Here is a 26604-nt window from a genome sequence, read left to right as displayed (position 1 = left end):
GCATCGAGGCATTCAGTTACTGTTTTATTGAATGTTAGAATGGGGAAAAACGAGTGACGTAAGCGGCTTTGAGCGTGGTATGATCGCCAGATCCAGTATCTCAGAAATGGCCGCCCTCCTGGGCTTTTCACGCATGACACGTGTCCCCAACTGGCGGCCTGCTTGCCCAATTTGGCACACGGGTGGTTTTATTTGGCCCCCCAAGTTTTTGGGGCAATTTAAAAAATATATATTTACAGTACCAGTCAAAAGCTTGGACACACCTACTCATTCCAGTGGTTTATTTTTGACTATTTTCTACATTGTAGAATAATAGTGAAGACATCAAAACTACGAAATAACACATACGGAATCATGTAGTAAGCAAAAAAAAACTATCAAAATATATTATATATTTGAGATCCTTCAAAGTAGCCACCTTTTGCCTTGATGACAGCTTTACAGAGAGACATCAGCAACCATTCCAATACAAACAAAACAAAACACATTTTTATGTAAACAAACGAGCAAAAAACCGATGTAACTATTTACATACTGTAAGACTTACCATTCTTAAAGATGACTGCGTCCTCTGCGAACACTTTCCTGCGAGTGAAACAGATGTTGACATCTTCTCCTATACTGACTGTGATGGTTAGCGACTTTGGCAGGAATGCAGCTGGGGAGGCAAACACAAACAACTTTACTCTCAGTGGTGGGGTAGATAACATTACTCTCAGTGGTGAGTAGACAACATTACTCTCAGTGGTGGGTAGACAACTTTACTCTCAGTGGTGGGTAAACAACTTTACTCTCAGTGGTGGGTAGACAACTTTACTCTCAGTGGTGGGTAGACAACTTTAACTCTCAGTGGTGGGTAGACAACTTTACTCTCAGTGGTGGGTAGACAACTTTACTCTCAGTGGTGGGTAGACAACTTTATTACTCTCTAGTGGTGGGTAGAAACATTACTCTCGGTGGTGGGTAGACACCTTTACTCTCAGTGGTGGGTAAACAACTTTACTCTCAGTGGTGGGTAGAACAACTTTACTCTCAGTGGTGGTAGACAACTTTACTCTCAGTGGTGGGTAGACAACTTTACTCTCAGTGTGGGTAGACAACTTTACTCTCAGTGGTGGGGTAGAGAACTTTACTCTCAGCGGTGGGTAAACAACTTTACTCTTAGTGGTGGGTAGACAACTTTACTCTCAGTGGTGGGTAGATAACATTACCTCAGTGGTGGGTAGACAACTTTACTCTCAGTGATGGGTAGACAACTTTACTCTCAGTGGTGGGTAGCAGAAACTAAGACAGGCACAAGGTGAATGGGGGCACAGTTTTGCAGTGACTTTGCAGTGTGACTTAGGGTCCAGTAAGGATGGCATCAGGCAAACAAACACTTTGACTGGAAGTCAAATCCAATGTTCACCTTCTAGCAATCAACTCCCCTTTCTGTCTGTCTGTCTGTCGGGTTGGCATTGTTCGTGTTTCATTAGGTAGTTAGAATAACAGTGTTTATCCTCATTATCTATGGGTTGTTAGTGTTTCCTTTAGTAGCATCTTGCAATGACAGTAGTGTGCACCCTGTGTGTGCTCTCATAAACACAACCATACACCACACAGGGACCCAAACAGTGGTCACCTAGCAACAACCATACACCACACAGGGACCCAAACAGGGTCTCCTAGCAACAACCATACACCACACAGGGACCCAAACAGTGGTCTCCTAGCAAACAACCATACCCACACAGGGACCCAAACAGTGGTCTCCTAGCAACAACCATACACCACACAGGGACCCAAACAGTGGTCTCCTAGCAACAACCATACACCACACAGGGACCCAAACAGTGGTCTCCTAGCAACAACCATACACCACACAGGGACTCAAACAGTGGTCTCCTAGCAACAACCATACACCACACAGGGACCCAAACAGTGGTCTCCTAGCAACAACCATACATCACACAGGGACCCAAACATTTGAATTAATAATCACTTAAACAACAACCATACACCACACAGGGACTCAAACAGGGGTCTCCTACAACAACCATACATCACACAGGGACCAAACAGTGGTCTCCTAGCAACAACCATACACCACACAGGGACCCAACAGGTCTCCTAGCAACAACCATACACCACACAGGGACCCAAACAGTGGTCTCCTAGCAACAACCATACATCACACAGGGACCCAAACAGGGTCTCCTAGCAACAACCATACACCACACAGGGACCCAAACAGTGGTCTCCTAGCAACAACCATACACCACACAGGGACTCAACAGGGGTCTCAGCAACAACCATACATCACACAGGGACCCAAACAGGGGTCTCCTAGCAACAACCATACACCACACAGGAACCCAAACAGTGGTCTCCTAGCAACAACCATACACCACACAGGGACCCAAATAGGAAAGCCTCAAAACAATGAATAGAAGTACACGCTAGAACATCATATCAATGCGTTATCACCTTCATTCAGCATCTTATATGTGTATATCTGATTTGTATCACTCTTTTTGGCCCTGCAGTAGAATTCTCCAAAGATATCACTGCGAGTCTTCCACTCAATCTTGGAGCATGGGGTAGGCTGTATCGGACGGACGGGCAGGCTCTGGGGGTGGGTCAGGGGTATTCACGGCCCATACCTAACGGAAATGTGCATGTTTAAAAAACAGTTGGAAATACAAGAATTACACAATAATCACTTTATTGTAACACAAAATGTTTGATATTGTGATAAAAATGCATTCTACCTGTCTCTACCTGAAAAGCTAGTTTGTAGTGCATTTCCTAATTCCTAGATTACAATGTATTGGAAACCGGTTTTAAAGACATTTCACATGCCGTGGAACGTGTTAGAATTGCAAACGTAATGTAATGTTAATCTTGTGTGAAAGTCTCATCCCATACCCAGGATATTGCTGGAGCTGGAGGTAGTACTGTCTTGCCGGGAGTCCAGTCACTACTGACACAGTGGAGGAAGAGTCTGATGATGTCACCATGGGGTCAGGGTTCACCAAAGTCAGGTCTGCTATGTCTAGGGCATCACCTAAGACAGACAGACAGACAGACGACAGACAGACAGACAGACAGACAGACAGACAGACAGACGACAGACAGACAGACAGACAGACAGAGACAGACAGACAGACAGACAGACAGACAGACAGACAGACAGAAGACAGACAGACGACAGACAGACAGACAGACAGACAGACAGACAGACAGACAGACAGACAGACAGACATTGAACAGAGAAGTATCAGATATTGAACAGATAAGTATCAGATATTGTGGTTTCTGTGGTAACACTACACGGCACACCAGATGAGGACAGGCCACCCCTCAGAGTCTGGTTCCTCTCTTGGTTTCTTCCTATGTTCCTGTCTTTCTAGGGAGTTTTTCCCCAACCACAGTGTTTCTACATCTGCATTGCTTCTGTTTGGGGGTTTTAGGCTGGGCTTCTGTATAAGCACTTTGTGATATCAGCTGATATAAAAAGGGATTCATAAAATACATTTGATTTGATGCTAGTGTGTGTGTTATTAGTCCACAGGCAGAGAATCATGTAACTTTACAAAGACTGTGTCTGATTAAACAGACTAGGCTAGGTAATGACCAGAGGAGCTGGCTAGATACTAGTAGGTAGACGGGGAGATACTATAGGTAGACAGGGAGATACTACTAGGTAGACAGGGAGATACTAGTAGGTAGACAGGGAGATACTACTAGGTAGACAGGGAGATACTAGTAGGTAGACAGGGAGATACTAGTAGATAGACAGGGAGATACTACTAGTAGACAGGGAGATACTACTAGTAGAGGGAGATACTATAGGTAGACAGGGAGATATACTAGGTAGACAGGGATATACTAGTAGGTAACAGGGAGATACTACTAGGTAGACAGGGAGATACTACTAGGTAGACAGGGAGATACTAGTAGGTAAGACAGGGAGATACTACTAGGTTAGACAGGGAGATACTAGTAGGTAGACAGGGAGATACTACTAGGTAGACAGGGAGATACTAGTAGGTAAGACAGGGAGAAGTACTAGTAGGTAGACAGGGAGATACTAGTAGGTAGACAGGGAGATACTAGTAGGTGTAGACAGGGAGATACTAGTAGGTAGACAGGGAGATTATAGTAGACAGGGAGATACTACTAGGTAGACAGGGAGATACTACTAGGTAGACAGGGAGATCTAGTAGGTAGACAGGGAGATACTAGTAGGTAGACAGGGAGATACTAGTAGGTAGAACAGGGAGATACTAGTAAGGTAAGACAGGGAGATACTACTAGGTAGACAGGGAGATATTAGTAGGTAGACAGGGAGATACTACTAGGTAGACAGGGAGATGCTAGTAGGTAGCAGGGAGATACTAGTAGGTAGACAGGGAGATACTACTAGGTAGACAGGGAGATACTACTAGGTAGACAGGGAGATACTAAGTAGGGAGATACTAGTAGGTAGACAGGAGATACTACTAGGTAGACAGGGAGATACTATAGGTAGGGGAGATACTAGTAGGTAGACAGGGAGATACTACTAGGTAGAAAGGGAGAACTAGTAGGTAGACAGGGAGATACTACTAGGTAGACAGGGAGATACTAGTAAGGTAGACAGGGAGATACTACTAGGTAAGACAGGGAGATACTACTAGGTAGACAGGGAGATACTACTAGGTAGACAGGGAGATACTAGTAGGTAGACAGGGAGATACTAGTAGGTAGACAGGGAGATACTACTAGGTAGGTAGGTAGAGAGAGAGAGAGAGAGAGAGAGAGAGAGAGAGAGAGAGAGAGAGGAGAGAGAGAGAGAGAGAGAGAGAGAGAGAGAGAGAGAGAGAGAGAGAGAGAGAGAGAGAGAGAGAGAAGAGAGAGAGAAGAGAGAGAGAGAGAGAGAGGAGAGAGAGAGAGGAGAGAGAGAGAGAGAGAGAGAGAGAGAGAGAGAGAGAGAGAGAGAGAGAGAGAGAGAGAAGAGAGAGAGAGAGAAAAAAATTCATTGAATTGAAATTGAAAAATCCTATTTTAATAGTTCTTGTTGGGATTGTGAGTGTTTGTCTCATTTTAAGGTAAAGAAAAAAAAGTTATTAAATCTTTTTACGTTGCATGTTGGAATTTACAAGATTGAACTCTGCTTTTGGGCTAAAGAGCAGAAAACCAGACTTCCATTAATGAATTGGCAAAAACATTAGAAGCACCTGGTATCACCCCTACACAACACTGAAATCAAGTGTCTACTATACGCAGATGACCTGGTGCTGCTGTCTCCCACTAAAGAGGGTACAGCAGCACCTAGATCGTCTTCACAGGTTCTGTCAGACCTGGGCTCTGACCGTTAACCTAAAAAAAACTAATATAATGATATTCCAAAAAAGGTCCGGAAATCAGGATGACAAATATAAATTCTATTTGGACACAGTTCTATAGAACACACCAAAAACTACACATATCTAGGACTAAATATCAGCAACACAGGTAGCTTTCACATGGCTGTGAACGAGCTGAGAGACAAAGCAAGAAGAGCATTCTATGCCATTAAAAAGGAACCGAAACCATTAAAATCTAAATCGAAATTCCAATTAGAATCTGACTCAAAAATGTCCAATCAGTTATAGAACCAATTGCTCTATATGGCAGTGAAGTATGGGGTCCACTCTCTAACAATGAATTCACCAAATGGGACAAACATCCAATCGAAATACTGCATGTAGAGTTTGACTGTATTGCAAGTGCAAAGAAACCTCCAAATAACGCATGTAGAGCGTTATTTGGAGGGAGGGAGGGAGGGAGGAGGGTGGGAGGGGAGGAGGGAGGGAGGGAGGGAGGGAGGAAGAGAGAGGAGCGAGGAGGAAGAGGAAGAGAAAGAGCATATGGAAGAGATCATGGCTGCATTCTGAGGTCACTGCTGTGTTTATGCAACGTTCTGCAGCACTCCGATGGTCCGACCCCTCCGGATACACACACACACACACACACACACACACACACACACACACACACACACACACACACACACAACACACACCACACACACAACACACACACACACACACAGACACACCACACACACACAGAGACACACACACAGACACACACACACACAACACACACACACACACACACAGACACACACAGGCACGCACACAACAGACACACACAGACACACACAGACACACTCAGACACACCCCGTAGCGGTCCGACCCCCTGGACACAAAGCAGAGAAAGACACACTATGCATCAACAGCATGATCGTGACACACACATCACTCACTAAGGAACAATAGGCCCCACTTTGTAAACCTGTTTCATATTACCCCCAATCACCTTTCAGTCTGTGCAGCTGTGAGTCTTTCTGGGTACGTCTCTAAGAGTGATTACAGCTGTGAGTCTTTCAGGGTAAGTCTCTAAGAGCGATTACTGCTGTGAGTCTTTCTGGGTAAGTCTCTATGAGCGATTACAGCTGTGTGTCTTTCTGGGTAAGTCTCTATGAGCGATTACAGCTGTGAGTCTTTCTGGGTAAGTCTCTAAGACTGATTACCGCTGTGAGTCTTTCTGGGTAAGTCTCTAAGTGCTTTGCACACCTGGACTGTACAATATTCTCCCATTATAATTTTTTTTATTATTCAAGCTCTGTCAAGTTGATTGTTTATCATTGTTAGACAGCCATTTTCAAGTATTGCCATATATTTACAGCCGATTTAAGTCAAAACTGTAACTAAGCCACTCAGGAACATTCAATGTCGTCTTGAATGGCTTTGTGTTTTAGGTTATTGTCCTGCTGAAAGGTGAATTTGTCTCCTAGTGTCTGGTGGAAAGCAGACTGAACCAGGTTTTCCTCTAGGATTTTGCCTGTGCTTATGGCTGTATTCTGTTTCTTTTTATCCTAAAAAATACTCTGTCGTCCATGTCGATGACAAGCATACCCATAACATGATGCAGCCACCACCACCACGCTTGAAAATATGAAGAGCGGTACTCAGTAATGTGTTGCATTGGATTTGCCCCAAACACTTTGTATTCAGGACAATTTAAAAAAAAATCTTTGCCACATTTTTGGCAGTATTACTTAAGTGCCTTGTTGCAAACAGGACACACGTTTTGGAATATTTGTATTCGGTACAGGCTTCCTTCTTTTCACTCTGTCATTTAGGTTAGTATTGTGGAGTAACTACAATGTTGTTGATCCATCCTCAGTGTTCTCCTATCACAGCCATTAAACTCTGTAATTATTTAAAAATCACTATTGGCCTCGTGGTGAAATCTCTGAACAGTTTCTTTCCTCTCCGGCAACTGAGTTAGGAAGGACGCCTGTTACTTTGTAGTGACTGGGTGTATTGCTACACCATCCAAAGCCTAATTAATAACTTCACCATGCTTAAAGAGATATTCAGCTTTTAGATTTTGACACGTCTACCAATCGGCATAGCCGTGGGAAGTATGGGTGCTGAGTGTACTGCAGCACAGCCTGAATAATCGGAATAAAAAAATAATATCTAAAATGTTATTATTTTATTCATTATTATTCCTCACAGAAGTAGTGCATTGGGGCCTTTACTGGTCCTGTATAAGTGGAGCGATATAGCAGTCTGTAGCGTGAGTCAAAACTATTTTTCAGCAAAAATCTATTTAATAAATGTTTAATTGAGGCTGTAAGACAACACAATGTGGAAGTAGTCAAGGGGTATGAATACTTTCTGAAGGCCCTGTAGAACCAAGAAAACTTCACTTCTTAAGTCTGTGATTTTTTTTCTAGCTTCACATGTTCTTGGGAGAATATGAACACTTAGCTTAAATGAAGTTATATAATGTTAATGACATGTCATTTCCCCAGTAGCTACTTTTGTTAAGCATTCGTTCCACACAAGAAGGCAGCTGAGGACTACTGACAACCAGGGTGGAGGTTTATAGGGGGAAGAATAAGTCCTGGACCCTTGACAACCAGGCTGTAGGTTTATAGGGGGAAGAATAGTCCTGAGGACTACTGACAACCAGGGTGGAGGTTAATAGGGGGAAGAATAGTCCTGAGGATTACTGACAACCAGGGTGTAGGTTTATAGGGGAAGAATAGTCCTGAGGACTACTGACAACCAGGGTGTAGGTTTATAGGGGAAGAATAGTCCTGAGGACTACTGACAACCAGGGTGGAGGTTATAGGGGGAAGAATAGTCCTGAGGACTACTGACAACCAGGGTGGAGGTTTATAGGGGGAAGAAAGTCCTGAGGACTACTGACAACCAGGGTGTAGGTTTATAGGGGGAAGAATAGTCCTGAGGACTACTGACAACCAGGGTGGAGGTTTATAGGGGGAAGAATAGTCCTGAGGACTACTGACAACCAGGGTGGAGGTTTATAGGGGGAAGAATAGTCCTGAGGACTACTGACAACCAGGGTGTAGGTTTATAGGGGAAGAATAGTCCTGAAGACTACTGACAACCAGGGTGTAGGTTAATAGGGGAAGAATAGTCCTGAGGACTACTGACAACCAGGGTGTAGGTTAATAGGGGGAAGAATAGTCCTGAGGACTACTGACAACCAGGGTGTAGGTTTATAGTGGGAAGAATAGTCCTGAAGACTACTGACAACCAGGGTGTAGGTTATATAGGGGAAGAATAGTCCTGAGGACTACTGACAACCAGGGTGGAGGTTTATAGGGGGAAGAATAGTCCTGAGGACTACTGACAACCAGGGTGTAGGTTAATAGGGGGAAGAATAGTCCTGAGGACTACTGACAACCAGGGTGTAGGTTAATAGGGGAAGAATAGTCCTGAGGACTACTGACAACCAGGGTGGAGGTTTATAGGGGAAGAATAGTCCTGAGGACCCTTGACAACCAGGGTGTAGGTTAATAGGGGGAAGAATAGTCCTGAGGACTACTGACAACCAGGGTGGAGGTTTATAGGGGGAAGAATAGTCCTGAGGACTACTGACAACCAGGGTGGAGGTTTATAGGGGGAAGAATAGTCCTGAGGTCTACTGACAATGTAAGGTGTGTGTTAATAGGGGGAAGAATAGTCCTGAGGACTACTGACAATGTAAGGTGTGGTTAATAGGGCTCTTGCAGCAACAACAAAAAATGGAAGATAAAATCCATGTCAGACTTTCATAACACAATCGGTTGAGTTAATCCTAAAACCTACGGACAGGGAGATGATACACACAGTCGTATAACTCAGTTTACACACCCAAATGTGTTTCTGATCTGTTACGTTCAAGCAGGCTGAAGTGTAGAATACAGAGGTGGGCGGAGGGATGCTATCGAGTCTGTCTTCCAACTAGCCTGGACAAGACTGACAGTTATTACGACAAGGTTCTCACTTCCGCAGACAGAGAAGAAGGAGGAGGCGTTGACAAATACACAGAGGAGATACAGACAGGAAGGGGAAAGGCACCCCAGTGTTACAATCATACAACATATTCATCTATAGATTTATCAGTTAACTAACATAGTCCTACTAGTCTGATAAAATATTAGCACTGTCACTTACAGTGGCAAGAAAAAGTATGTGAACCCTTTGGAATAACCTGGATTTCTGCATAAATTGTCATCAAATTTATCTGATCTTTATCTAAGTCACAACAATAGACAAACACAGTGTGCTTAAACTAATAACACACAAAATATTGTATTTTTCTTGTCTATATTGAATACATCGTTTAAACATTCACAGTGTAGGTTGGAAAAAGTATGTGAACCCCTAGGATAATGACTTCCCAAAAGCTAATTGGAGTCAGGAGTCAGCTAACCTGGAGTCCAATCAATGAGTGAGATTGGAGATGTGGTAAGAGCTGCCTTGCCCTATAAAAAACACTCACAAATGTGAGTTTGCTATTCACAAGAAGCATTGCCTGATGTGAACCATGCCTCGAACAAAAGAGATCTCAGAAGACCTAAGATTAAGAATTGTGACTTGCATAAAGCTGGAAAGGGTTACAAAAGTATTCTCAAAAGCCTTGATGTTCATCAGTCCACGGTAAGACAAATTGTCTATGAATGGAGAAAGTTCATCACTGTTGCTCCTCTCCCTAGGAGTGGCCGTCCTGCAAGATGACTGCAAGAGCCCAGCGCAGAATGCTTAATCAGGTTAAGAAGAATCCTGGAGTGTCAGCTAAAGACTTACAGAAATCTCTGGAACATGCTAACATCTCTGTTGACGAGTCTACGATACGTAAAACACTAAACAAGAATGTTCTTCATGGGAGGACACCACGGAAGAAGCCACTGCTGTCAACAAAAAGTTGGCAAAAGTGACCCTGGATGTTCCACAGCGCTTCTGGCAAAATATTCTGTGGACAGATGAAACTACAGTTGAGTTGTTTGGAAGGAACACAACACTATGTGGGAGAAAAAAAGGCACGACATCAACATCAAAACGTCCTCCCAACTGTAAGTATGGTGGAGGAGCATCATGGCCTGGACAGCTTGCTATCATCGACGGAAAAATGAATTCCCAAGTTTATCAAGGCATTTACAGGAGAATGTTAGGCTATCTGTCCGCCAATTGAAGCTCAACAGAAGTTGGGTGATGCAACAGGACAACAACCCAAAACAACAGAATGGCTTCAACAGAAGAAAATACGCCTTCTGGAGTGGCCCAGTCAGAGTCTGACCTCAACCCGATTGAGATGCTTGGCATGACCTCGAGAGAGCAGTTCACACCAGACATCACAACAATATTGCTGAAATGAAACAGTTTTGTAAAGAGGAATGGTCCAAAATTCCTCCTGACCGTTGTGCAGGTCTGATCCACAACTACAGAAAACGTTTGTTGAAGTTATTGCTGCCAAATCAGAGTCAATCAGTTATTAAATCCAAGGGTTCACATACTTTTCCCACCCTGCACTGTGAATGTTTACACGGTGTGTTCAGTAAAGACATGAAAACGTATAATGTTACTGTGTTATTAGTTTAAGCAGACTGGTCTATTGTTGTGACTTAGATGAAGATCAGATCAAATTATGACCAATATATGCAGAAATCCAGGATATTTCCAAAGGTTCACATACTTTTTCTTGCCGCGTATCTGTGTTTGTGAAGTCATAGGGGTCACATTCTGTACACCTCAGACATAAATACAACGGTACAATATAAAGAACATGAAACTTGACAGAGAATTTTAACAGTTCATTATATCAACACGGTTGTATGTTCGCGAGCATTAACATCGTTTCCTTCTCACTTGTGTTTCATATGACTCAGACCTCTGTGGTTTCTTTTGTTTCATTCTGTCAAGGAAAAAGCGCTTGTTTTTTTCATCCACAGGTGGTCTGGCTCCGTATCTCTCTCTGCACGGTCTGAAATCCTCCTCAGCCTTACACACGGTCTGAAAACCCTCCTCAGCCTTACACACGGTCTGAAATCCCCCTCAGCCTTACACACGGTCTGAAATCCCTCCTCAGCCTTAACACGGTCTGAAAACCCTCCTCAGCCTTACACACGGTCTGAAAACCCTCCTCAGCCTTACACACGGTCTGAAAACCCTCCTCAGCCTTACACACGGTCTGAAATCCCTCCTCAGCCTCACACACGGGCTGAAATCCCTCCTCAGCCTTACACACGGTCTGAAAACCCTCCTCAGCCTTACACACGGTCTGAAACCCTCCTCAGCCTCTACACACGGTCTGAAAACCCTCCTCAGCCTTACACACGGTCTGAAATCCCTCCTCAGCCTTACACACGGTCTGAAATCCCTCCTCAGCCTTACAACACGGTCTGAAAACCCTCCTCAGTCTACACACGGTCTGAAAACCCTCCTCAGCCTTACACACAGGTCTGAAAACCCTCCTCAGCCTTTACACACGGTCTGAAAACCCTCCTCAGCCTTACACACGGTCTGAAAACCCTCCTCAGCCTTACACACGGTCTGAAATCCCTCCTCAGCCTTACACACGGTCTGTCCCTAACGGCTCTCTATCCCCGAGGGGCTCTGATCAAATGTAGTGCACTATATCAGTAACGGGGTGGCACTTGGGACGCGTTGTTTGGAGCGGCGGCACACCCTCTGAGTTACGGCCAAAACGTATCTTAAAAGGTCCAGCTGTTTTCTACTTTCATATGATCATTTCTGGGTAACAAATAAATACCTTTTACTGTGATTTGTTTTCAATTTAAAATGGTAAAAAAGAAGGAAAAAAATTGCTTCTTAGCAAAGTGTCACGTTCGTTGTAATGAGGAGCGTGGTATGCGTACATTCTCTTTTATTAGACGAATGAACAAACTAACAAACACAACCAAACGAACCGTGACACTATATAAACGAGAGCTGACAGGCAACTACACATAGAAAAGAACCCACCAAACCAAATTGGAAAATGGCAACCTAAATATGATCCCCAATCAGAGACAACGATAAACAGCTGCCTCTGATTGGGAACCAATTCAGGCCACCATAGACCTACAATATGCCTAGACTTACAAACACCCCATAGACATACAAAAAACCCTAGACAATACAAAAACAAGCATACCCACCCTCGTCACACCCTGACCTGACCAAAATAATAAAGAAAACATAGATAACTAAGGTCAGGGCGTGACACAAAGAGTAATTTCTCAAGCAAGAATTTAGCTAAGATTGTCTGTGAGTGGTCTGAGTGGGGAGGGGGAAAACTGAAAACGAGCTGTTATTGGAAGAGAGATTCTCTTTCTTTTTGGGTGTCACGTTCCTGACCTGTTTTTCCTTTGTCTTGTATTTATTTAGTTGGTCAGGGCGTGAGTTGGGGTGGGTTGTCTATGTGTTGTTTTCTATGTTGGGGTTTTGTGTTCGGCCTGGTATGTTTCTCAATCAGAGGCAGCTGTCAATCGTTGTCCCTGCAGCCGGGGTTCACGTGTGTGTTTGTTCTTGTGTCAGTGTTTCGCCACACAGGACTGTCACGGTAGTTATTTTGTATCGCTTTTTGTTAATTATTAAATCACTATGGAAACTAGCCACTCTGCGTATAGGTCCGATCCTTCTCGCCTCTCCTCGTCCGAGGAGGAGGATTACGACTGCCGTTACATTGGGTCTATTAAACAAAATATACCTTCGAAACTCCATCCCACTAAAACAAGCTGACATTTCAGGTGGTCTCTTCAAACAGCTCTTACACTAAAAGGGCATTATCATCGTTTTCACAAGTTCACAGTATTATTCCAACCTCATAATGTGGAAATATATATAAAACTTAGGAAATACGTAGTTTTTTTTACTGCGCTGGGCCTTTTAACAAAAATGTAGTTATTTCCTTCAGCCCATTTGCTGGCAGGTTGACGTTTATTGGGATGAGTCTTGTCCTGGAGGCAGAACGGGGCAATGTCCACTAGATGTGCCAGCTGCAAAGTCAAAATTGGCAAAAAATGTATGAAAACAAAAATGAGCCGAATTTAACTTTAGGGTCAGACATTAAGGTTAGCAGTGTGGTTAAGGTTATGGTTAAGGCTTGGGTTAGATTTTTAATGAGATTTTATAACTTTGTGACCATGCCAGCTAGTAATCACACTGCAGAGTTGTTTCTAGGGCAAGATTCTAGGACAATAAATGCCAACCTGTGTAAAAAGACGAGTCAATAAAAGGAGAATGTATTAAGACGTTATATGCTATGCTGTATTGAGAATCAAATCAAATCAAATCAAATTTGTCACGTACACATGGTTAGCAGATGTTAATGCGAGTGTAGTGAAATGCTTGCGCTTCTAGTTCCGACGAGAGGTGTGTTACGGGCTGTCAAAACCTCAGGATGAGTCTCAAATGGCACCCTATTCCCTATATTAAAACAAAAAACTAGACAAGTCAGTCAAGAACAAATTCTTATTTACAATGACGGCCTACCCCAGGCCAAACCCGTATGATCCTGGGCCAATTGTGCACCGCCCTATTGGACTCCCAATCACAGCCAGATGTGATACGGCCTGGATTTGATCCAGGGACTTTAGTGATGACTCTTAGCACCGAGATGCAGTGCCTTAGACCGCCGCGCCACTCGGGAGCCCAAACTATATCGTGGTATATAGTGCACTACTTTTTGACTAGGGCTCACAGGGGATAGGGTGCCATTTGGGACGAATCCTAAACAGAGCTGTCAGGGTGATAGATAGACTCCCTCATCTGTTATCTGAAGATACAGGGAAGATGGAGAGACAGAATGCTGGGACTGGTTTGTGTTGTAACCCCCAGGGACTGAAGGACTGGCCTTAAAACACACTGCTGCGTGTTGTCCAAACAACACATGAAAGTGAGAGACTGACCGGCTTTAACCCTAGAGGGGTTCTAACCCTAGAGGGGTTCTAACCGTAGAGAGGTTCTAACCCTAGAGGGGTTCTACTATGCTGACACATGGAATTGTTTTAAGAAGGTCATACCAAGGACAATTTAGCTATTTCGTTTGGAATTGTTTTAAGAAGGGCATACCAATGATAATTTTGCTATTTCATTTGGAATTGTTTTAAGAAGGTCATACCAATGATAATTTAGCTATTTCATTTGGAATTGTTTTAAGAAGGTCATACCAAGGATAATTTAGCTATTTCATTTGGAATTGTAGGACCCCCCCCCTTTTGGTATCAAAAAGATACCTAAAGGGTTGGGGGAATGAAACATTTGGCTTTACTTCTATTAGCTCATAGAAACACATTGAAAAACAGATTCATAACTCGAACAACAACACATCTAATGGAAATTTGTTTTGAAGAGTCTGTCCTGTATCTGAGAGATGTCTTTCCTGTATCTGAGAGATGTCTGTCCTGTATCTGAGAGATGTCTGTCCTGTATCTGAGAGATGTCTGTTCTGTTTCAATGTTTCTATCTGAGAGATGTCGTTTCCTGTGTCTGAGAGATGTCTTTCCTGTATCTGAGAGATGTCTTTCCTTGATCTGAGAGATGTCTGTCTGATCTGAGATGTCTTGTCCTGTATCGAGAGCATGTCTTGTCCTGTATCTGAGAGATGTCTTCCTGTATCTGAGAGAATGTCTGTCCTGTATCTGAGAGATGTCTGTCTGTATCTGAGAGATGTCTGTCTTGTATCTGAGAGATGTCTTTCCTGATACTGAGAGATGTATCTAGTCTCTTGTATCTGAGAGATTCTGTCCTGTATCTGAGAATGTCTGCTCCCTGTATCTGAGAGATGTACTTCGTATCTGAGAGATGTCTGTCCTGCTATCTGAGAGATGTCTTGTATCTGAGAGATGTCTTTCCTGTATCTGAGAGATGTCTGTCCTGTATCTGAGAGATGTCTGTCCTGTATCTGAGAGATGTAAGAAAGATCAGGCAATTATTATATCTTTTTTTTATTACACATATTTAACCCCAGATTTTAGACACTAAACTACTTCAATATATACTCTACTTCCATATATATTTTTTAAACTGGTACTGGGCTACATTCAGACGAGTCTTGTGAGGCTTGTGGGGGTCGTAGAACAAAACAATCAACATGTGCATGTACCAACTTCAGACGAGCCCCGTGGGGCTTGTGGGGGTCGTAGAGCAAAACGGAGAACACCATCGTGTTGGTGAGAGTCTCATCTTAATAGTTCATAGCAAAACCATTCAGTCGCTACGGATGTTTTCGTGAGAAGAACGATTTTTTTTGGGGGGGGGGGGTGTCTCATGGTCTGACACACACAGCTGTAGCTCTTTCAACTGGTATCTCTAGCTTAAACAGACATATTTCTATGTTGTTGTTTTTTTATGATGCTAATTGGATTTCCACGGGAGGCGCAGACGTCAACTCTAGGGGTTTTAAAACTTACTGCTGCTTGTTGTCCAAACAGCACATGAAAGTGAGAGGAACGTTTCCTGCTAAAGAAACGTGTTTTGTAGTGTCCAGTCTTTATTGGGCCCTATGTGTTTCTACTTAAGGGATTTAGGGGGACCTGAGTGGGGTTGAGAATAAACTAATTCAGTGCGGTCCTTAGAACGAGGACTGCCAGACCTTTGAAATATCACTCTAATTCTGGGGTGCCAGACAACTCCACATGTGATTTGTTAAAATAAATATTTTATATGACATAGTGGTCAAAAGTCATCAGCTGCCTTATGTCATGAATATAAATAGAGTGGGTCACACTGTATTTGGATAGTCCGGATAGTCAACAAACTAAATACTATCTGTTGATACCAGGAGAGAACCAGTAGACCCCAGACACAGAGTCACAGTAGAACTAAATACCAGGAGAGAGAACCGTAGCACCAGACACAGGAGTCACAGCAGAACTAAAATACCTGGAGAGAACCGGTAGACCAGAAACAGAGTCACAGCAGAAACTAAATACCTGGAAGAACCAGTAAGACCGACAGAAACAGAGTCACGGCAGAACTAAAATACCAGGAGAGAACCAGTAGACCAGAAACAGAGTCACAGTAGAACTAAATACCTGGAGAGAACCAGTAGACCAGAAACAGCAGTCACAGTAGAACTAAATACCTGGAGAGAACCGAAGACCAGAAACAGAGTCACAGCAGAACTAAATACCAGGAGAGAACCAGTAGACCAGACACAGAGCTCACGCAGAACTAATACCTGGAGAGAACCGGTAGACCAGAAACAGAGTCACAGCAGAACTAAATACCTGGAGAGAACCAGTAGACCAGAAACAGAGTCACGGCAGAACTAAATACCAGGAGAGACCAGTAGACCAGAAACAGAGTCACAGTAGAACTAAATACCTGGAGAGAACCAGTAGACCAGAAACAGAGTCACAGTAGAACTACAATACCAGGAGGGAACCAGTAGACCAGAAACAGAGTCACAGTAAAGATAAATACCTGGAGAGAACCAGTAGACCAGACACAGAGTCACAGTAGAACTAAATACCTGGAGAGAACCAGTAGACCAGACACAGTCACAGTAGAACTAAATACCTGGAGAGAACCAGTAGACCAGAACAGAACAGTCACAGTATAACTAAATACCTGGAGAGAACCAGTAGACCAGACACAGAGTCACAGTAGAACTAAATACCAGGAGAGAACCAGTAGACCAGACACAGAGTCACAGTAGAACTAAATACCTGGAGAGAACAGCAGACCAGACACAGAGTCCACAGTATAACTAAATACCAGGAGAACCAGTTAGACCAGACACAGTCACAGTAGAACTAAATACCTGGAGAGAACCAGTAGACCAGAACTCACAGTAGAACTAATACCTGGAGAACACGTAGACCAGACACCAGAGTCACAGTAGAGTAGAGATGATAACACATGATCCTGCAGCGCGTAGGCTGTAAAGAGTCCAGGGCGTCCAGGGTGCACATCTACAGAGCGCGGATGGTCAGACTGGGAATAAAGAGAAAACCCAAACCCCTGAGGGTGTCAGAGAGACCCTTCAACACACATGTCTTCACAGTCTGGCTGGGTTTGAAAAGTCTCTAAGTTCTCTAACTCTCTTTCCCTCCCTTCCCTGCTTTTCTTCCCATTCCTCCCTCCCCCCAGACCCAACCCCACCCCTCCTTCTCGCTCACTCTCTTTGACTCTTTCTCCCGGTCTCTATCTCGCTACTCTCTCTCTCTCTCTCTCTCTCTCTCTCTCTGTCTCTATCTCTCTCGCTCTCTCTCTTTGACTCTTTCTCCCGGTCTCTATCACGTATCTTGTAACAGCTCAGTGTTGGTCCGTAGGGGTTGTACCAGCTCAGTGTTGGGTCAGTAAGGGTTGTAACAGCTCAGTGTTGGTCAGTAGGGGTTGTAACAGCTCAGTGTTGGGTCAGTAGGGGTTGTAACAGCTCAGTGTTGGGTCAGCAGGGGTTGTAACAGCTCAGTGTTGGGTCAGCAGGGGTTGTAACAGCTCAGTGTTGGGTCAGTAGGGTTGTAACAGCTCAGTGTTGGGTCAGTAGGGTTGTAACAGCTCAGTGTTGGGTCAGTAGGGGTTGTAACAGCTCAGTGTTGGGTCAGCAGGGGTTGTAACAGCTCAGTGTTGGGTCAGTAGGGTTGTAACAGCTCAGTGTTGGCCAGTAGGGATGTAACAGCTCAGTGTTGGGTCCGTAGGGTTTAACAGCTCAGTGTTGGGTCAGTAAGGGTTGTAACAGCTCAGTGTTGGGCAGCAGGGGTTGTAACAGCTCAGTGTTGGGTCAGTAGGGGTTGTAACGGCTCAGTGTTGGGTCAGTAGGGGTTGTAACAGCTCAGTGTTGGGTCAGTAAGGGTTGTAACAGCTCAGTGTTGGGTCAGTATGGGTTGTAACAGCTCAGTGTTGGGTCAGTAAGGGTTGTAACAGCTCAGTGTTGGGTCAGTAGGGGTTGTAACAGCTCAGTGTTGGGTCAGTAGGGGTTGTAACAGCTCAGTGTTGGGTCAGTAGGGTTGTAACAGCTCAGTGTTGGGTCAGTATGGGTTGTAACAGCTCAGTGTTGGGTCAGTATGGGTTGTAACAGCTCAGTGTTGGGTCAGTATGGGTTGTAACAGCTCAGTGTTGGTCAGTAGGTTTGTAACAGCTCAGTGTTGGTCAGTAGGGTTGTAACAGCTCAGTGATGGGTCAGGAGGGGTTGTAACAGCTCAGTGTTGGGTCAGTAGGGGTTGTAACAGCTCAGTGTTGGGTCAGTAGAGGTTTGTAACAGCTCAGTGTTGGGTCAGTAGGGGTTGTAACAGCTCAGTGTTGGGTCAGTAGGGTTGTAACAGCTCAGTGTTGGGTCAGAGGGGTTGTAACAGCTCAGTGTTTGGTCAGTAAGGGTTGTAACAGCTCAGTGTTGGGTCAGTAAGGTTGTAACAGCTCAGTGTTGGGTCAGTAAGGGTTGTAACAGCTCAGTGTTGGGTCAGTAGGGGTTGTAACAGCTCAGTGTTGGGTCAGCAGGGGTTAACGTTGGACAGGAACTCCACAGCCTGCTGATAACGCTATTGTTTTAAGGCTATTGGTTTCCTCCTCCTTATCAGTCAGTGGGGTGGGGTGGACCCAGTGTTCCTCAGCTCAGCCCTCCACCCTGATGGACCTGTGTGTGTCTTTCCGTGTTTCTGTGTGTGTGTGTGTGTGTGTGTGTGTGTGTGTGTGTGTGTGTGTGGTGTGTGTGTGTGTGTGTGTGTGTTGTGTTGTGTGTTGTGTGTGTGTGTGTGTGTGCTGGGAAGATGGCCTCCCTCCCTGCCTGGCAAGCAGGACAGGAGCCAGGCCCTGCAAACAAACACACACACACACCGTTCCACCCTTGGGTTTGGGCTCAGAAACTGCGTGACAGGATTTCCAGTGCTCGGGAGCTAAACTCTACCTGAAAATTCTATAAATCTGTTTTTGCTTTGTCATGTGTTTTTGCTTTGTCAAGTATTGTGATGTCATTATGTGGTATTGTGATGTCATTATGGGGTATTGTGATGTCATTATGGGGTATTGTGTGTAAATTGATGAGAGAAAAAACAATTGAATCAGTTTTAGAATAAGGCTGTAACGTAACAAAACGTGGGAAAAGTCAAGGGGTTTGAATACTTTTCCGAATGCACTGTACATCCAAAAGTAGGTCCACACTCTTTTAAATTAGTGAATTCGGTTATTTCAGCCACACCCGTTAATGACAGGTGTATAAAATCGAGGACACTCCCGTGCAATCTCCATAGACAAACATTGGCAGTAGAATGGCCTTACTGAAGAGCTCAGTGACTTTCAACGTGGCACCGTCATAGGATGCCACCTTTCCAACAAGTCAGTTAGTCAAATTTCTGCCCTGCAAGAGCTGCCCCTGATCAATGTAAGTGCTATTATTGTAAAGTGGAAACGTCTAGGAGCAACAACGGCTCAGCCGCGAAGTGGTAGGCCACACAAGCTCACAGAACGGGACCGCCGAGTGCTGAAGCGCGTAAAAATCATCTGTTCTGAGATGTTTCGACAAGCAGATTTTCACATACTTTTTTGCCTAACTGTCTCACTCATCATTATTCACGATTCATTCAGGATTATCCTTAATCATGGCAGCATCCACATTAATGTAGAAATGTTTAGAAAACATATTCTATTATTTACAATAAAAGTGACTCCAAAATGACTCAATACATTATCTACCATTCATTTCCATTGTGGGCACAAAATATTCTGAAACACAACCAAAACAAACAGTAAATGTATCCAGCGAGTGGTTATTGCTGGAGTACAGAACCAAAACAACCAACAAAATGTGTCACTGTACCAATACTTTTGAGAGCTCACCGTAGTTGGTTGAGTACATATATGGTCATGTCGGATGTTGACTTCCTATTGAGTGGAGTAGATATGAAGGAACAGGAAGTGAACTAAGGGGGACAAGGCTTCTAAGACAGGGCCACGTGGTCTGTCTCCAGGGTGCATGGGAAGGAAGCTATCCCCGTCTCTCTAGTTCCTGGTTCCTCAATCTTTCCTTCAGCTCAGTTCCTGGTCCCCTTGTAGTGCGTCGATGAGGATCTTGTTGAATACTGCCAGCTGCATGGAGATAGTTCTCACCAACGGACGGGAGTCACTTTCCACACCCTTAGAGGCGATGACTGGAGATTGACAGTCAAGGAAATATTGGTTTATACAACATATCTCCCACTGGGAAATGACATATGTATTCCTTGATTCACGCTGTATAGAGATACAGGAGATCCGTTCTGGCTGTAGTGTTAATGGGAACGATTCCCCAATACACTTGGTAGTGTTGTGTGTACTGGAAAATAACTCTGTTTAAAAAGAGTAAAGGATGTGATGCATGTATGTCATGCAATAAAATGCAAATTATTTACTTAAAAATCATACAATGTGATTTTCTGGATTTTTGTTTTAGATTCCGTCTCTCACAGTTGAAGTGTACCTATGATAAAAATTACAGACCTCTACATGCTTTGTAAGTAGGAAAACCTGCAAAATCGGCAGTGTATCAAATACTTGTTCTCCCCACTGTAAATAAATAAATAAATAGAAAGTAAAGGATGATTTGTACCTGAAAAGGTTTTAGCCAGATGAAAAACAGACAAAAAAACACTCAAAGAATCTTCCGTCTCCAAAGTTATGACATTCTTATGATATGCCAGTATCATGTGGAAAGCAATAGACAGGCCACATCAAGTTAGCCTGGTACCACATCTATTTGAGCTGGATTGCCAACTACTACGGTCATTGTCATACAACAAGAGATCTGGGACTAGGCTAACCTCTAGTAGGCTGTTACCCAAATTACACTAGTCAGTTGTCAGTGTTCCCTCTGTACCTCAACATGGGGTTCATATCAGTGTTCCCTCTGTACCTCAACATGGGGTTCATGTCAGTGTTCCCTCTGTACCCTCACATTGGGGGTTCATGTCAGTGTTCCCTCTGTACCTCAACATGGGGTTCATATCAGTGTTCCTTTTGTACTCAACATGGGGTTCATGTCAGTGTTCCCTTTGTACCTCACATGGGGTTCATGTCAGTGTTCCCTCTGTACCTCAACATGGTTCATGTCAGTGTTCCCTCTGTACCTCAACATGCGCGGTTCATGTCAGTGTTCCCTGCTGTACCTCAACATGGGGTTCATATCAGTGTTCCCTCTGTACCTCAACATGGGGGGTTCATGTCAGTGTTCCCTCTGTACCTCAACATGGGGTTCATATCAGTGTTCCCTCTGTACCTCAACATGGGGGGTTCATATCAGTGTTCCCTCTGTGGTTCGTACTCTTCGCTCTTCTTCTGCGTGACCTTCTTAAATCCGTCTCTCCCCCCGAGCCAGGGTCACTCTGTCCTCCTGCGGCCTCTACATAGACAAGAACAATAACTTGGTTTGCTTGCTTCTACACCTGCATTGCTTGCTGTTTGGGGTTTGAGGCTGGCTTTCTGTACAGCACTTTGTGACATCAGCTGATGTACATTTGATTTGATGTGATTTGATTTGATTGAAATGTATTAATTCATCCTCTGAGCCACGGACACAAATATAGAAAACGTGCTGTAGGCTACAGTCAGGGACGGCGGGACGATTTTTGACAGGTGGTGCAGGATTTTTTTGTTGTTTCCTGATTTAGAAATGTTTCATGCTTATAATCTGCGATATTTTGGCTGGATATTTATTTGTCAACTTAGATACAATTAGATACATGCAGCTTCTCTTCTGTCATTGCATGTTGCCCTAGAAGAATAAATTAACCAATGCTCACCAGAATAATTGTTATAAATTGATAGAATGAATGCTTCCATCTAGTTGACATCGATAAAGTTGTCTCTGTGATCTCTGCTTCTTTCGCAGGGGATAGACATTTAGGGACCAAAAGGGAAGTGACATCAGAACGGTTGAAAGGAAATGGAAAGCTGTTCAAACAACTCGACATGTGTCACGCCCTGGCCTTAGTATTCTTTGTTTTCTTTATTATTTTAGTTAGGTCAGGGTGTGACATGGGGTATGTTTGTGTTTTTGTCTTGTCTTGGGTGGTTGTAGTGTCTAGGGGGATTTGTTAGAGTGTATGGGTTTGTGTTGAGTGAATGTTTCTAGGGAAGTCTATGGTTGAGTGAATGTGTCTAGGTATGTCTATGGTTGCCTGAGTGGTTCTCAATCAGAGACAGATGTTTTTCATTTGTCTCTGATTGGGAGCCATATTTAAGGCGGCCATAGGCATCATGTATTTGTGGGTAATTGTCTATGTTGAACGTTCGTTGCTTGTCTGTGCACTTACGTCATTTAGCTTCACGGTTTTGTTTTGTAAGAGTGTTTCTTTTCGTGTTTCGTCATCAAAATAAAGGAAGATGTATTTCTCACACGCTGCTCCTTGGTCATCTCTCTCTCCTGTAGACGATCGTGACAACATGTTTCTGATAACATTTCATTTCGGCTTGGATGCATATTTATGCGGTTTAAATACTGTCAGCTTTTATGACGCTGATTTTTAATTTATTTTTAAATGTTTAATTTCACCTTTATTTAACCAGGTAAGCTAGTTGAGAACAAGTTCTCATTTACAACTGTGACCTGGCCAAGATAAAGCAAAGCAGTTCGACACAAACAACAACAGAATTAAACATGGAATAAACAAGCGTACAGTCAATAACACAATAGAAAAAAAATAAAGTCTATATACAGTGTGTGCAAATGGTATCATACATTTGTTTGTTTATTCATCAATTAATTCACTCAATCACCCCAGGTCACCTTCGCAAAAGGGTCTTTCCTGATTATAAGGTGAAATAAAATGCATTTATTTATTCAGCCCCTGCTACGGTGTTAGTAGTGGATCTACCGCAGCAAATCTCCAGCTCAAAGACTGTATTGACAATTTTTTTAAAGCATATACTGGAAATGTATTAAATCAAACGACTGTGACCGAGTCCAACCAACCATTGGTTACACCCCTTTCTCCCTTAGTTGGACTGAAACTTAGTTTCTCAGACCCGAGTCAGTGGAAGAAATATGACTTCCTGGTGTCAAACGTCTCCGAGAATGTGTTTCCTGTTTAAAAGGAGAGTGTCTTTGTAAAATTCCCTTCAGCTGTATGGAGTGGTTCCTTTGGTAACAATGTTTCCATAAGCAACGTGGTCTTATGGTGTCCTTGACTAGATGCTCTTATGGTGTCCTTGACTAGATGCTCTTATGGTGTCCTTGACTAGATGCTCTTATGGTGTCCTTGACGAGATGCTCTTATGGTGTCCTTGACTAGAGCATCTCTCAGAGATGGAACTACAGGTAACTGCCAAAATAAAGGAAACACGCAATGAGTAAATGAGGGATACAACGTATATTGAAAGCAGGTGATTCTACACAGGTGTGGTTCCTCTGTTAATTAAGCAATTAACATCCCATCATGCTTAGGGTCATGTATAAAAATGCTGAGCAGGTCATTATTTTGGCTACCATGTCAATGCCCCCCATAACATGACAATGCCCCCATCTCACAGGGCACGAGTGGTCACTGAATCGTTTGACGAGCATGAAAACGATGTAAACCATATGCCATGGCCGTCTCAGTCATCAGATCTCAACCCAGTTGTAACGGCTGTCGTCTTCCTCCTCGTCTGAGGAGGATAAGTTAGAAGGATCGGAGGACCAATGTGCAGCGTGGTAATTGTTCATCTTATTTAATGRAAGTGAACAACTCAAAATACAAAAAACAACAAAGTGAAAACCGAAACAGTTCTATCTGGTGCAGACACACAAAGACTGAAAACAACCACCCAACAAAACCCAACAAGAAAACAGGCTACCTAAATATGGTTCCCAATCAGGGACAACGATTGACAGCTGCCTCTGATTGAGAACCATATCAGGCCAAACACAGAAAACCAACACAGAAATAGAAAACATAGATTACCCACCCAACTCACGCCCTGACCATACTAAAACAAAGAAAATACAAAAGAACTATGATCAGAACGTGACACCAATTGAATATTTGAGACCAGTGTTTTCCACCACCGTCAAACAAAACAACAAATGGTGGAATTTGTTGTGGAAGAATGGTGTCGTATCCCTCCAATAGAGTTCCAGACCACTTGTAGACTCTACGCTGTTGAAGCTGTTCTGGCTGCTGGTGGCCCAACGCCCTATTATTAAGAGACTTTAAGTTGGCGTTCCCTTTATTTTGGCCGTTACCTGTATATCCGTCAAGAAAGAGGTCTTGCTGATACTTCCTGGTGATACTCAGTAAATGGAAACGAGAGTTTAAAAGTTTAAAATGCTTTTAATGATTATCTATCCACGGTCATAATAATTTTAAAACCTACATTGAAATAAAACATGACTGCTGTAAAAACCCATCCATGTTTAAACAGGCTGAAGTGAACCGGGAACGTTATTTCATGGACTAATGAACGCCTCAGAGGGAGTCCATTCCACCAGAGCCTGGACCACAGACAGATCCCACACACTACCCAACCAGTGACAGTGAATCTCCGGAACCCGTGTTCATACGGAGGCGTCTCAGAGTCGGGAAGGCTGATCTAGGATCAGGTTCCCCCGTCCATATGAGCTTAATTATTACGATTATTACTCAAATGCTAAACTGATCCTAGGTCAGAACTCCTACTGAGACTGAGAATAACATTAGCAGTACCTTCTTCTTGTCCTCTCCCGCCGTCTTGAGACTGTCCAGGTTGCTGTATGTCTCCAGCTCCTTGGTTATGGTCTCCATCTTGTCCTCTCCCGCCGTCTTGAGACTGGTCCAGGTTGCTGTATGTCTCCAGCTCCTTGGTTATGGTCTCCATCTTGTCCTCTCCCGCCGTCTTGAGACTGTCCAGGTTGCTGTATGTCTCCAGTCTCCTTGGTTATGGTCTCCATCTTGTCCTCTCCCGCCGTCTTCAGACTGTCCAGGTTGCTGTATGTCTCCAGCTCCTTGGTTATGGTCTCCATCTTGTCCTCTCCCGCCCGTCTTGAGACTGTCCAGGTTGCTGTATGTCTCCAGCTCCTTGGTTATGGTCTCCATCTTGTCCTCTCCCGCCGTCTTGAGACTGTCCAGGTTGCTGTATGTCTCCAGCCCCTTGGTTATGGTCTCCATCTTGTCTTCTCAGGCAGCATTCAGACTGTCCAGGTTGCTGTATGTCTCCAGCTCCCGGGTCATGGTTTCCATTTTGTCCTTCAGGCTGGTCAGCTCTGTGTTGATCTTACTCTCCAGCTGCTATACCTTCTGCAGGTCCTCGGTCCTTGGTCCTGGGTCAGACGGCCCTGGGTCAGACGGTCCTGGGTCAGATGGTCCTGGGTCAGACGGTCCTGGGTCAGATGGCCCTGGGTCAGATGGCCCTGGGTCAGATGTCGCTGCGTCAGATGGTCCTGGGTCAGATGGTCCTGGGTCAGATGGTCCTGGGTCCTGGGTAAGATGGTCCTGGGTCAGATGGTCCCGGGTCAGATGGTCCTGGGTCCTGGGTCAGATGGTCCTGGGTCAGATGGTCCTGGGTCAGATGGTCCTGGGTCAGACAGCCTGGGTCAGATGGTCTGGATCCTGGGTCAGACGGTCCTTGTCATACGGTCCTGGGTCCTGGGTCAGACGGCCCTGGGTCAGATGGCCTGGGTCAGATGGTCCTGGGTCAGATGGTCCTGGGTCAGATGGTCCTGGTCAGATGGTCCTGGTCTGGGTCAGATGGTCCTGGGTCAGATGGTCCTGGGTCAGATGGTCCTGGTCCTGGGTCAGATGGTCCTGGTCAGATGGTCGTAGGTCCTGGGTCAGACAGCCCTGGGTCAGATGGTCCTTGATCATACGGTCCTGGGTCCTGGGTCAGACGGTCCTGGGTCAGATGGCCCTGAGTCAGATGGTCCTGGATCAGATGGTCCTGGGTCAGATGGTCCTGGGTCCTGGGTCAGATGGTCCTGGGTCAGATGGTCCTGGGTCAGATGGTCCTGGGTCCTGGTCAGATGGTCCTGGGTCAGATGGTCCTGGTCAGATGGTTCTGGTCAGATGTGGTCCTGGGTCCTGGGTCAGATGGTCCTGGGTCAGATGGTCCTGGGTCCTGGGTCAGACAGCCCTGGGTCAGATGGTCCTCGGTCCTGGGGTCATACGGTCCTGGGTCCTGGGTCAGACGGCCCTGGGCCAGACGGCCCTGGGCCAGACGGCCCTGGGTCAGATGGTCCTGGGTCAGATGGTTCTGGGTCTGGGTCAGATGGTCCTGGCAGACGGTCCTGGTGTCCGTACGGTCTGGGTCAGACGGTCCTGAGTCAGACGGTCATGACGGTCCTGGGTCAGATGGTTCTGGGTCCTGGGTCAGATGGTCCTGGTCAGATGTGTCCTGGGTCAGACGGTCCTGGGTCAGATGGTC

At 44.6% G+C, this 26604-nt stretch overlaps 1 pseudogene; it reads right to left on the bottom strand.

Moving 5' to 3' along the window:
- Positions 1-17366, bottom strand: part of LOC112070363 (angiopoietin-1 receptor-like) — a 41282-nt pseudogene extending 23916 nt beyond the window's left edge.
- Positions 17367-26604: the final 9238 nt, after the last annotated feature.

Source organism: Salvelinus sp. IW2-2015, unplaced genomic scaffold (assembly GCF_002910315.2).
Source record: "Salvelinus sp. IW2-2015 unplaced genomic scaffold, ASM291031v2 Un_scaffold1305, whole genome shotgun sequence".
NCBI lineage: Eukaryota > Metazoa > Chordata > Actinopteri > Salmoniformes > Salmonidae > Salvelinus > Salvelinus sp. IW2-2015.
Note: the sequence above shows the minus strand (reverse complement) of the source record. Positions and strands in the feature narration are given on the sequence as shown.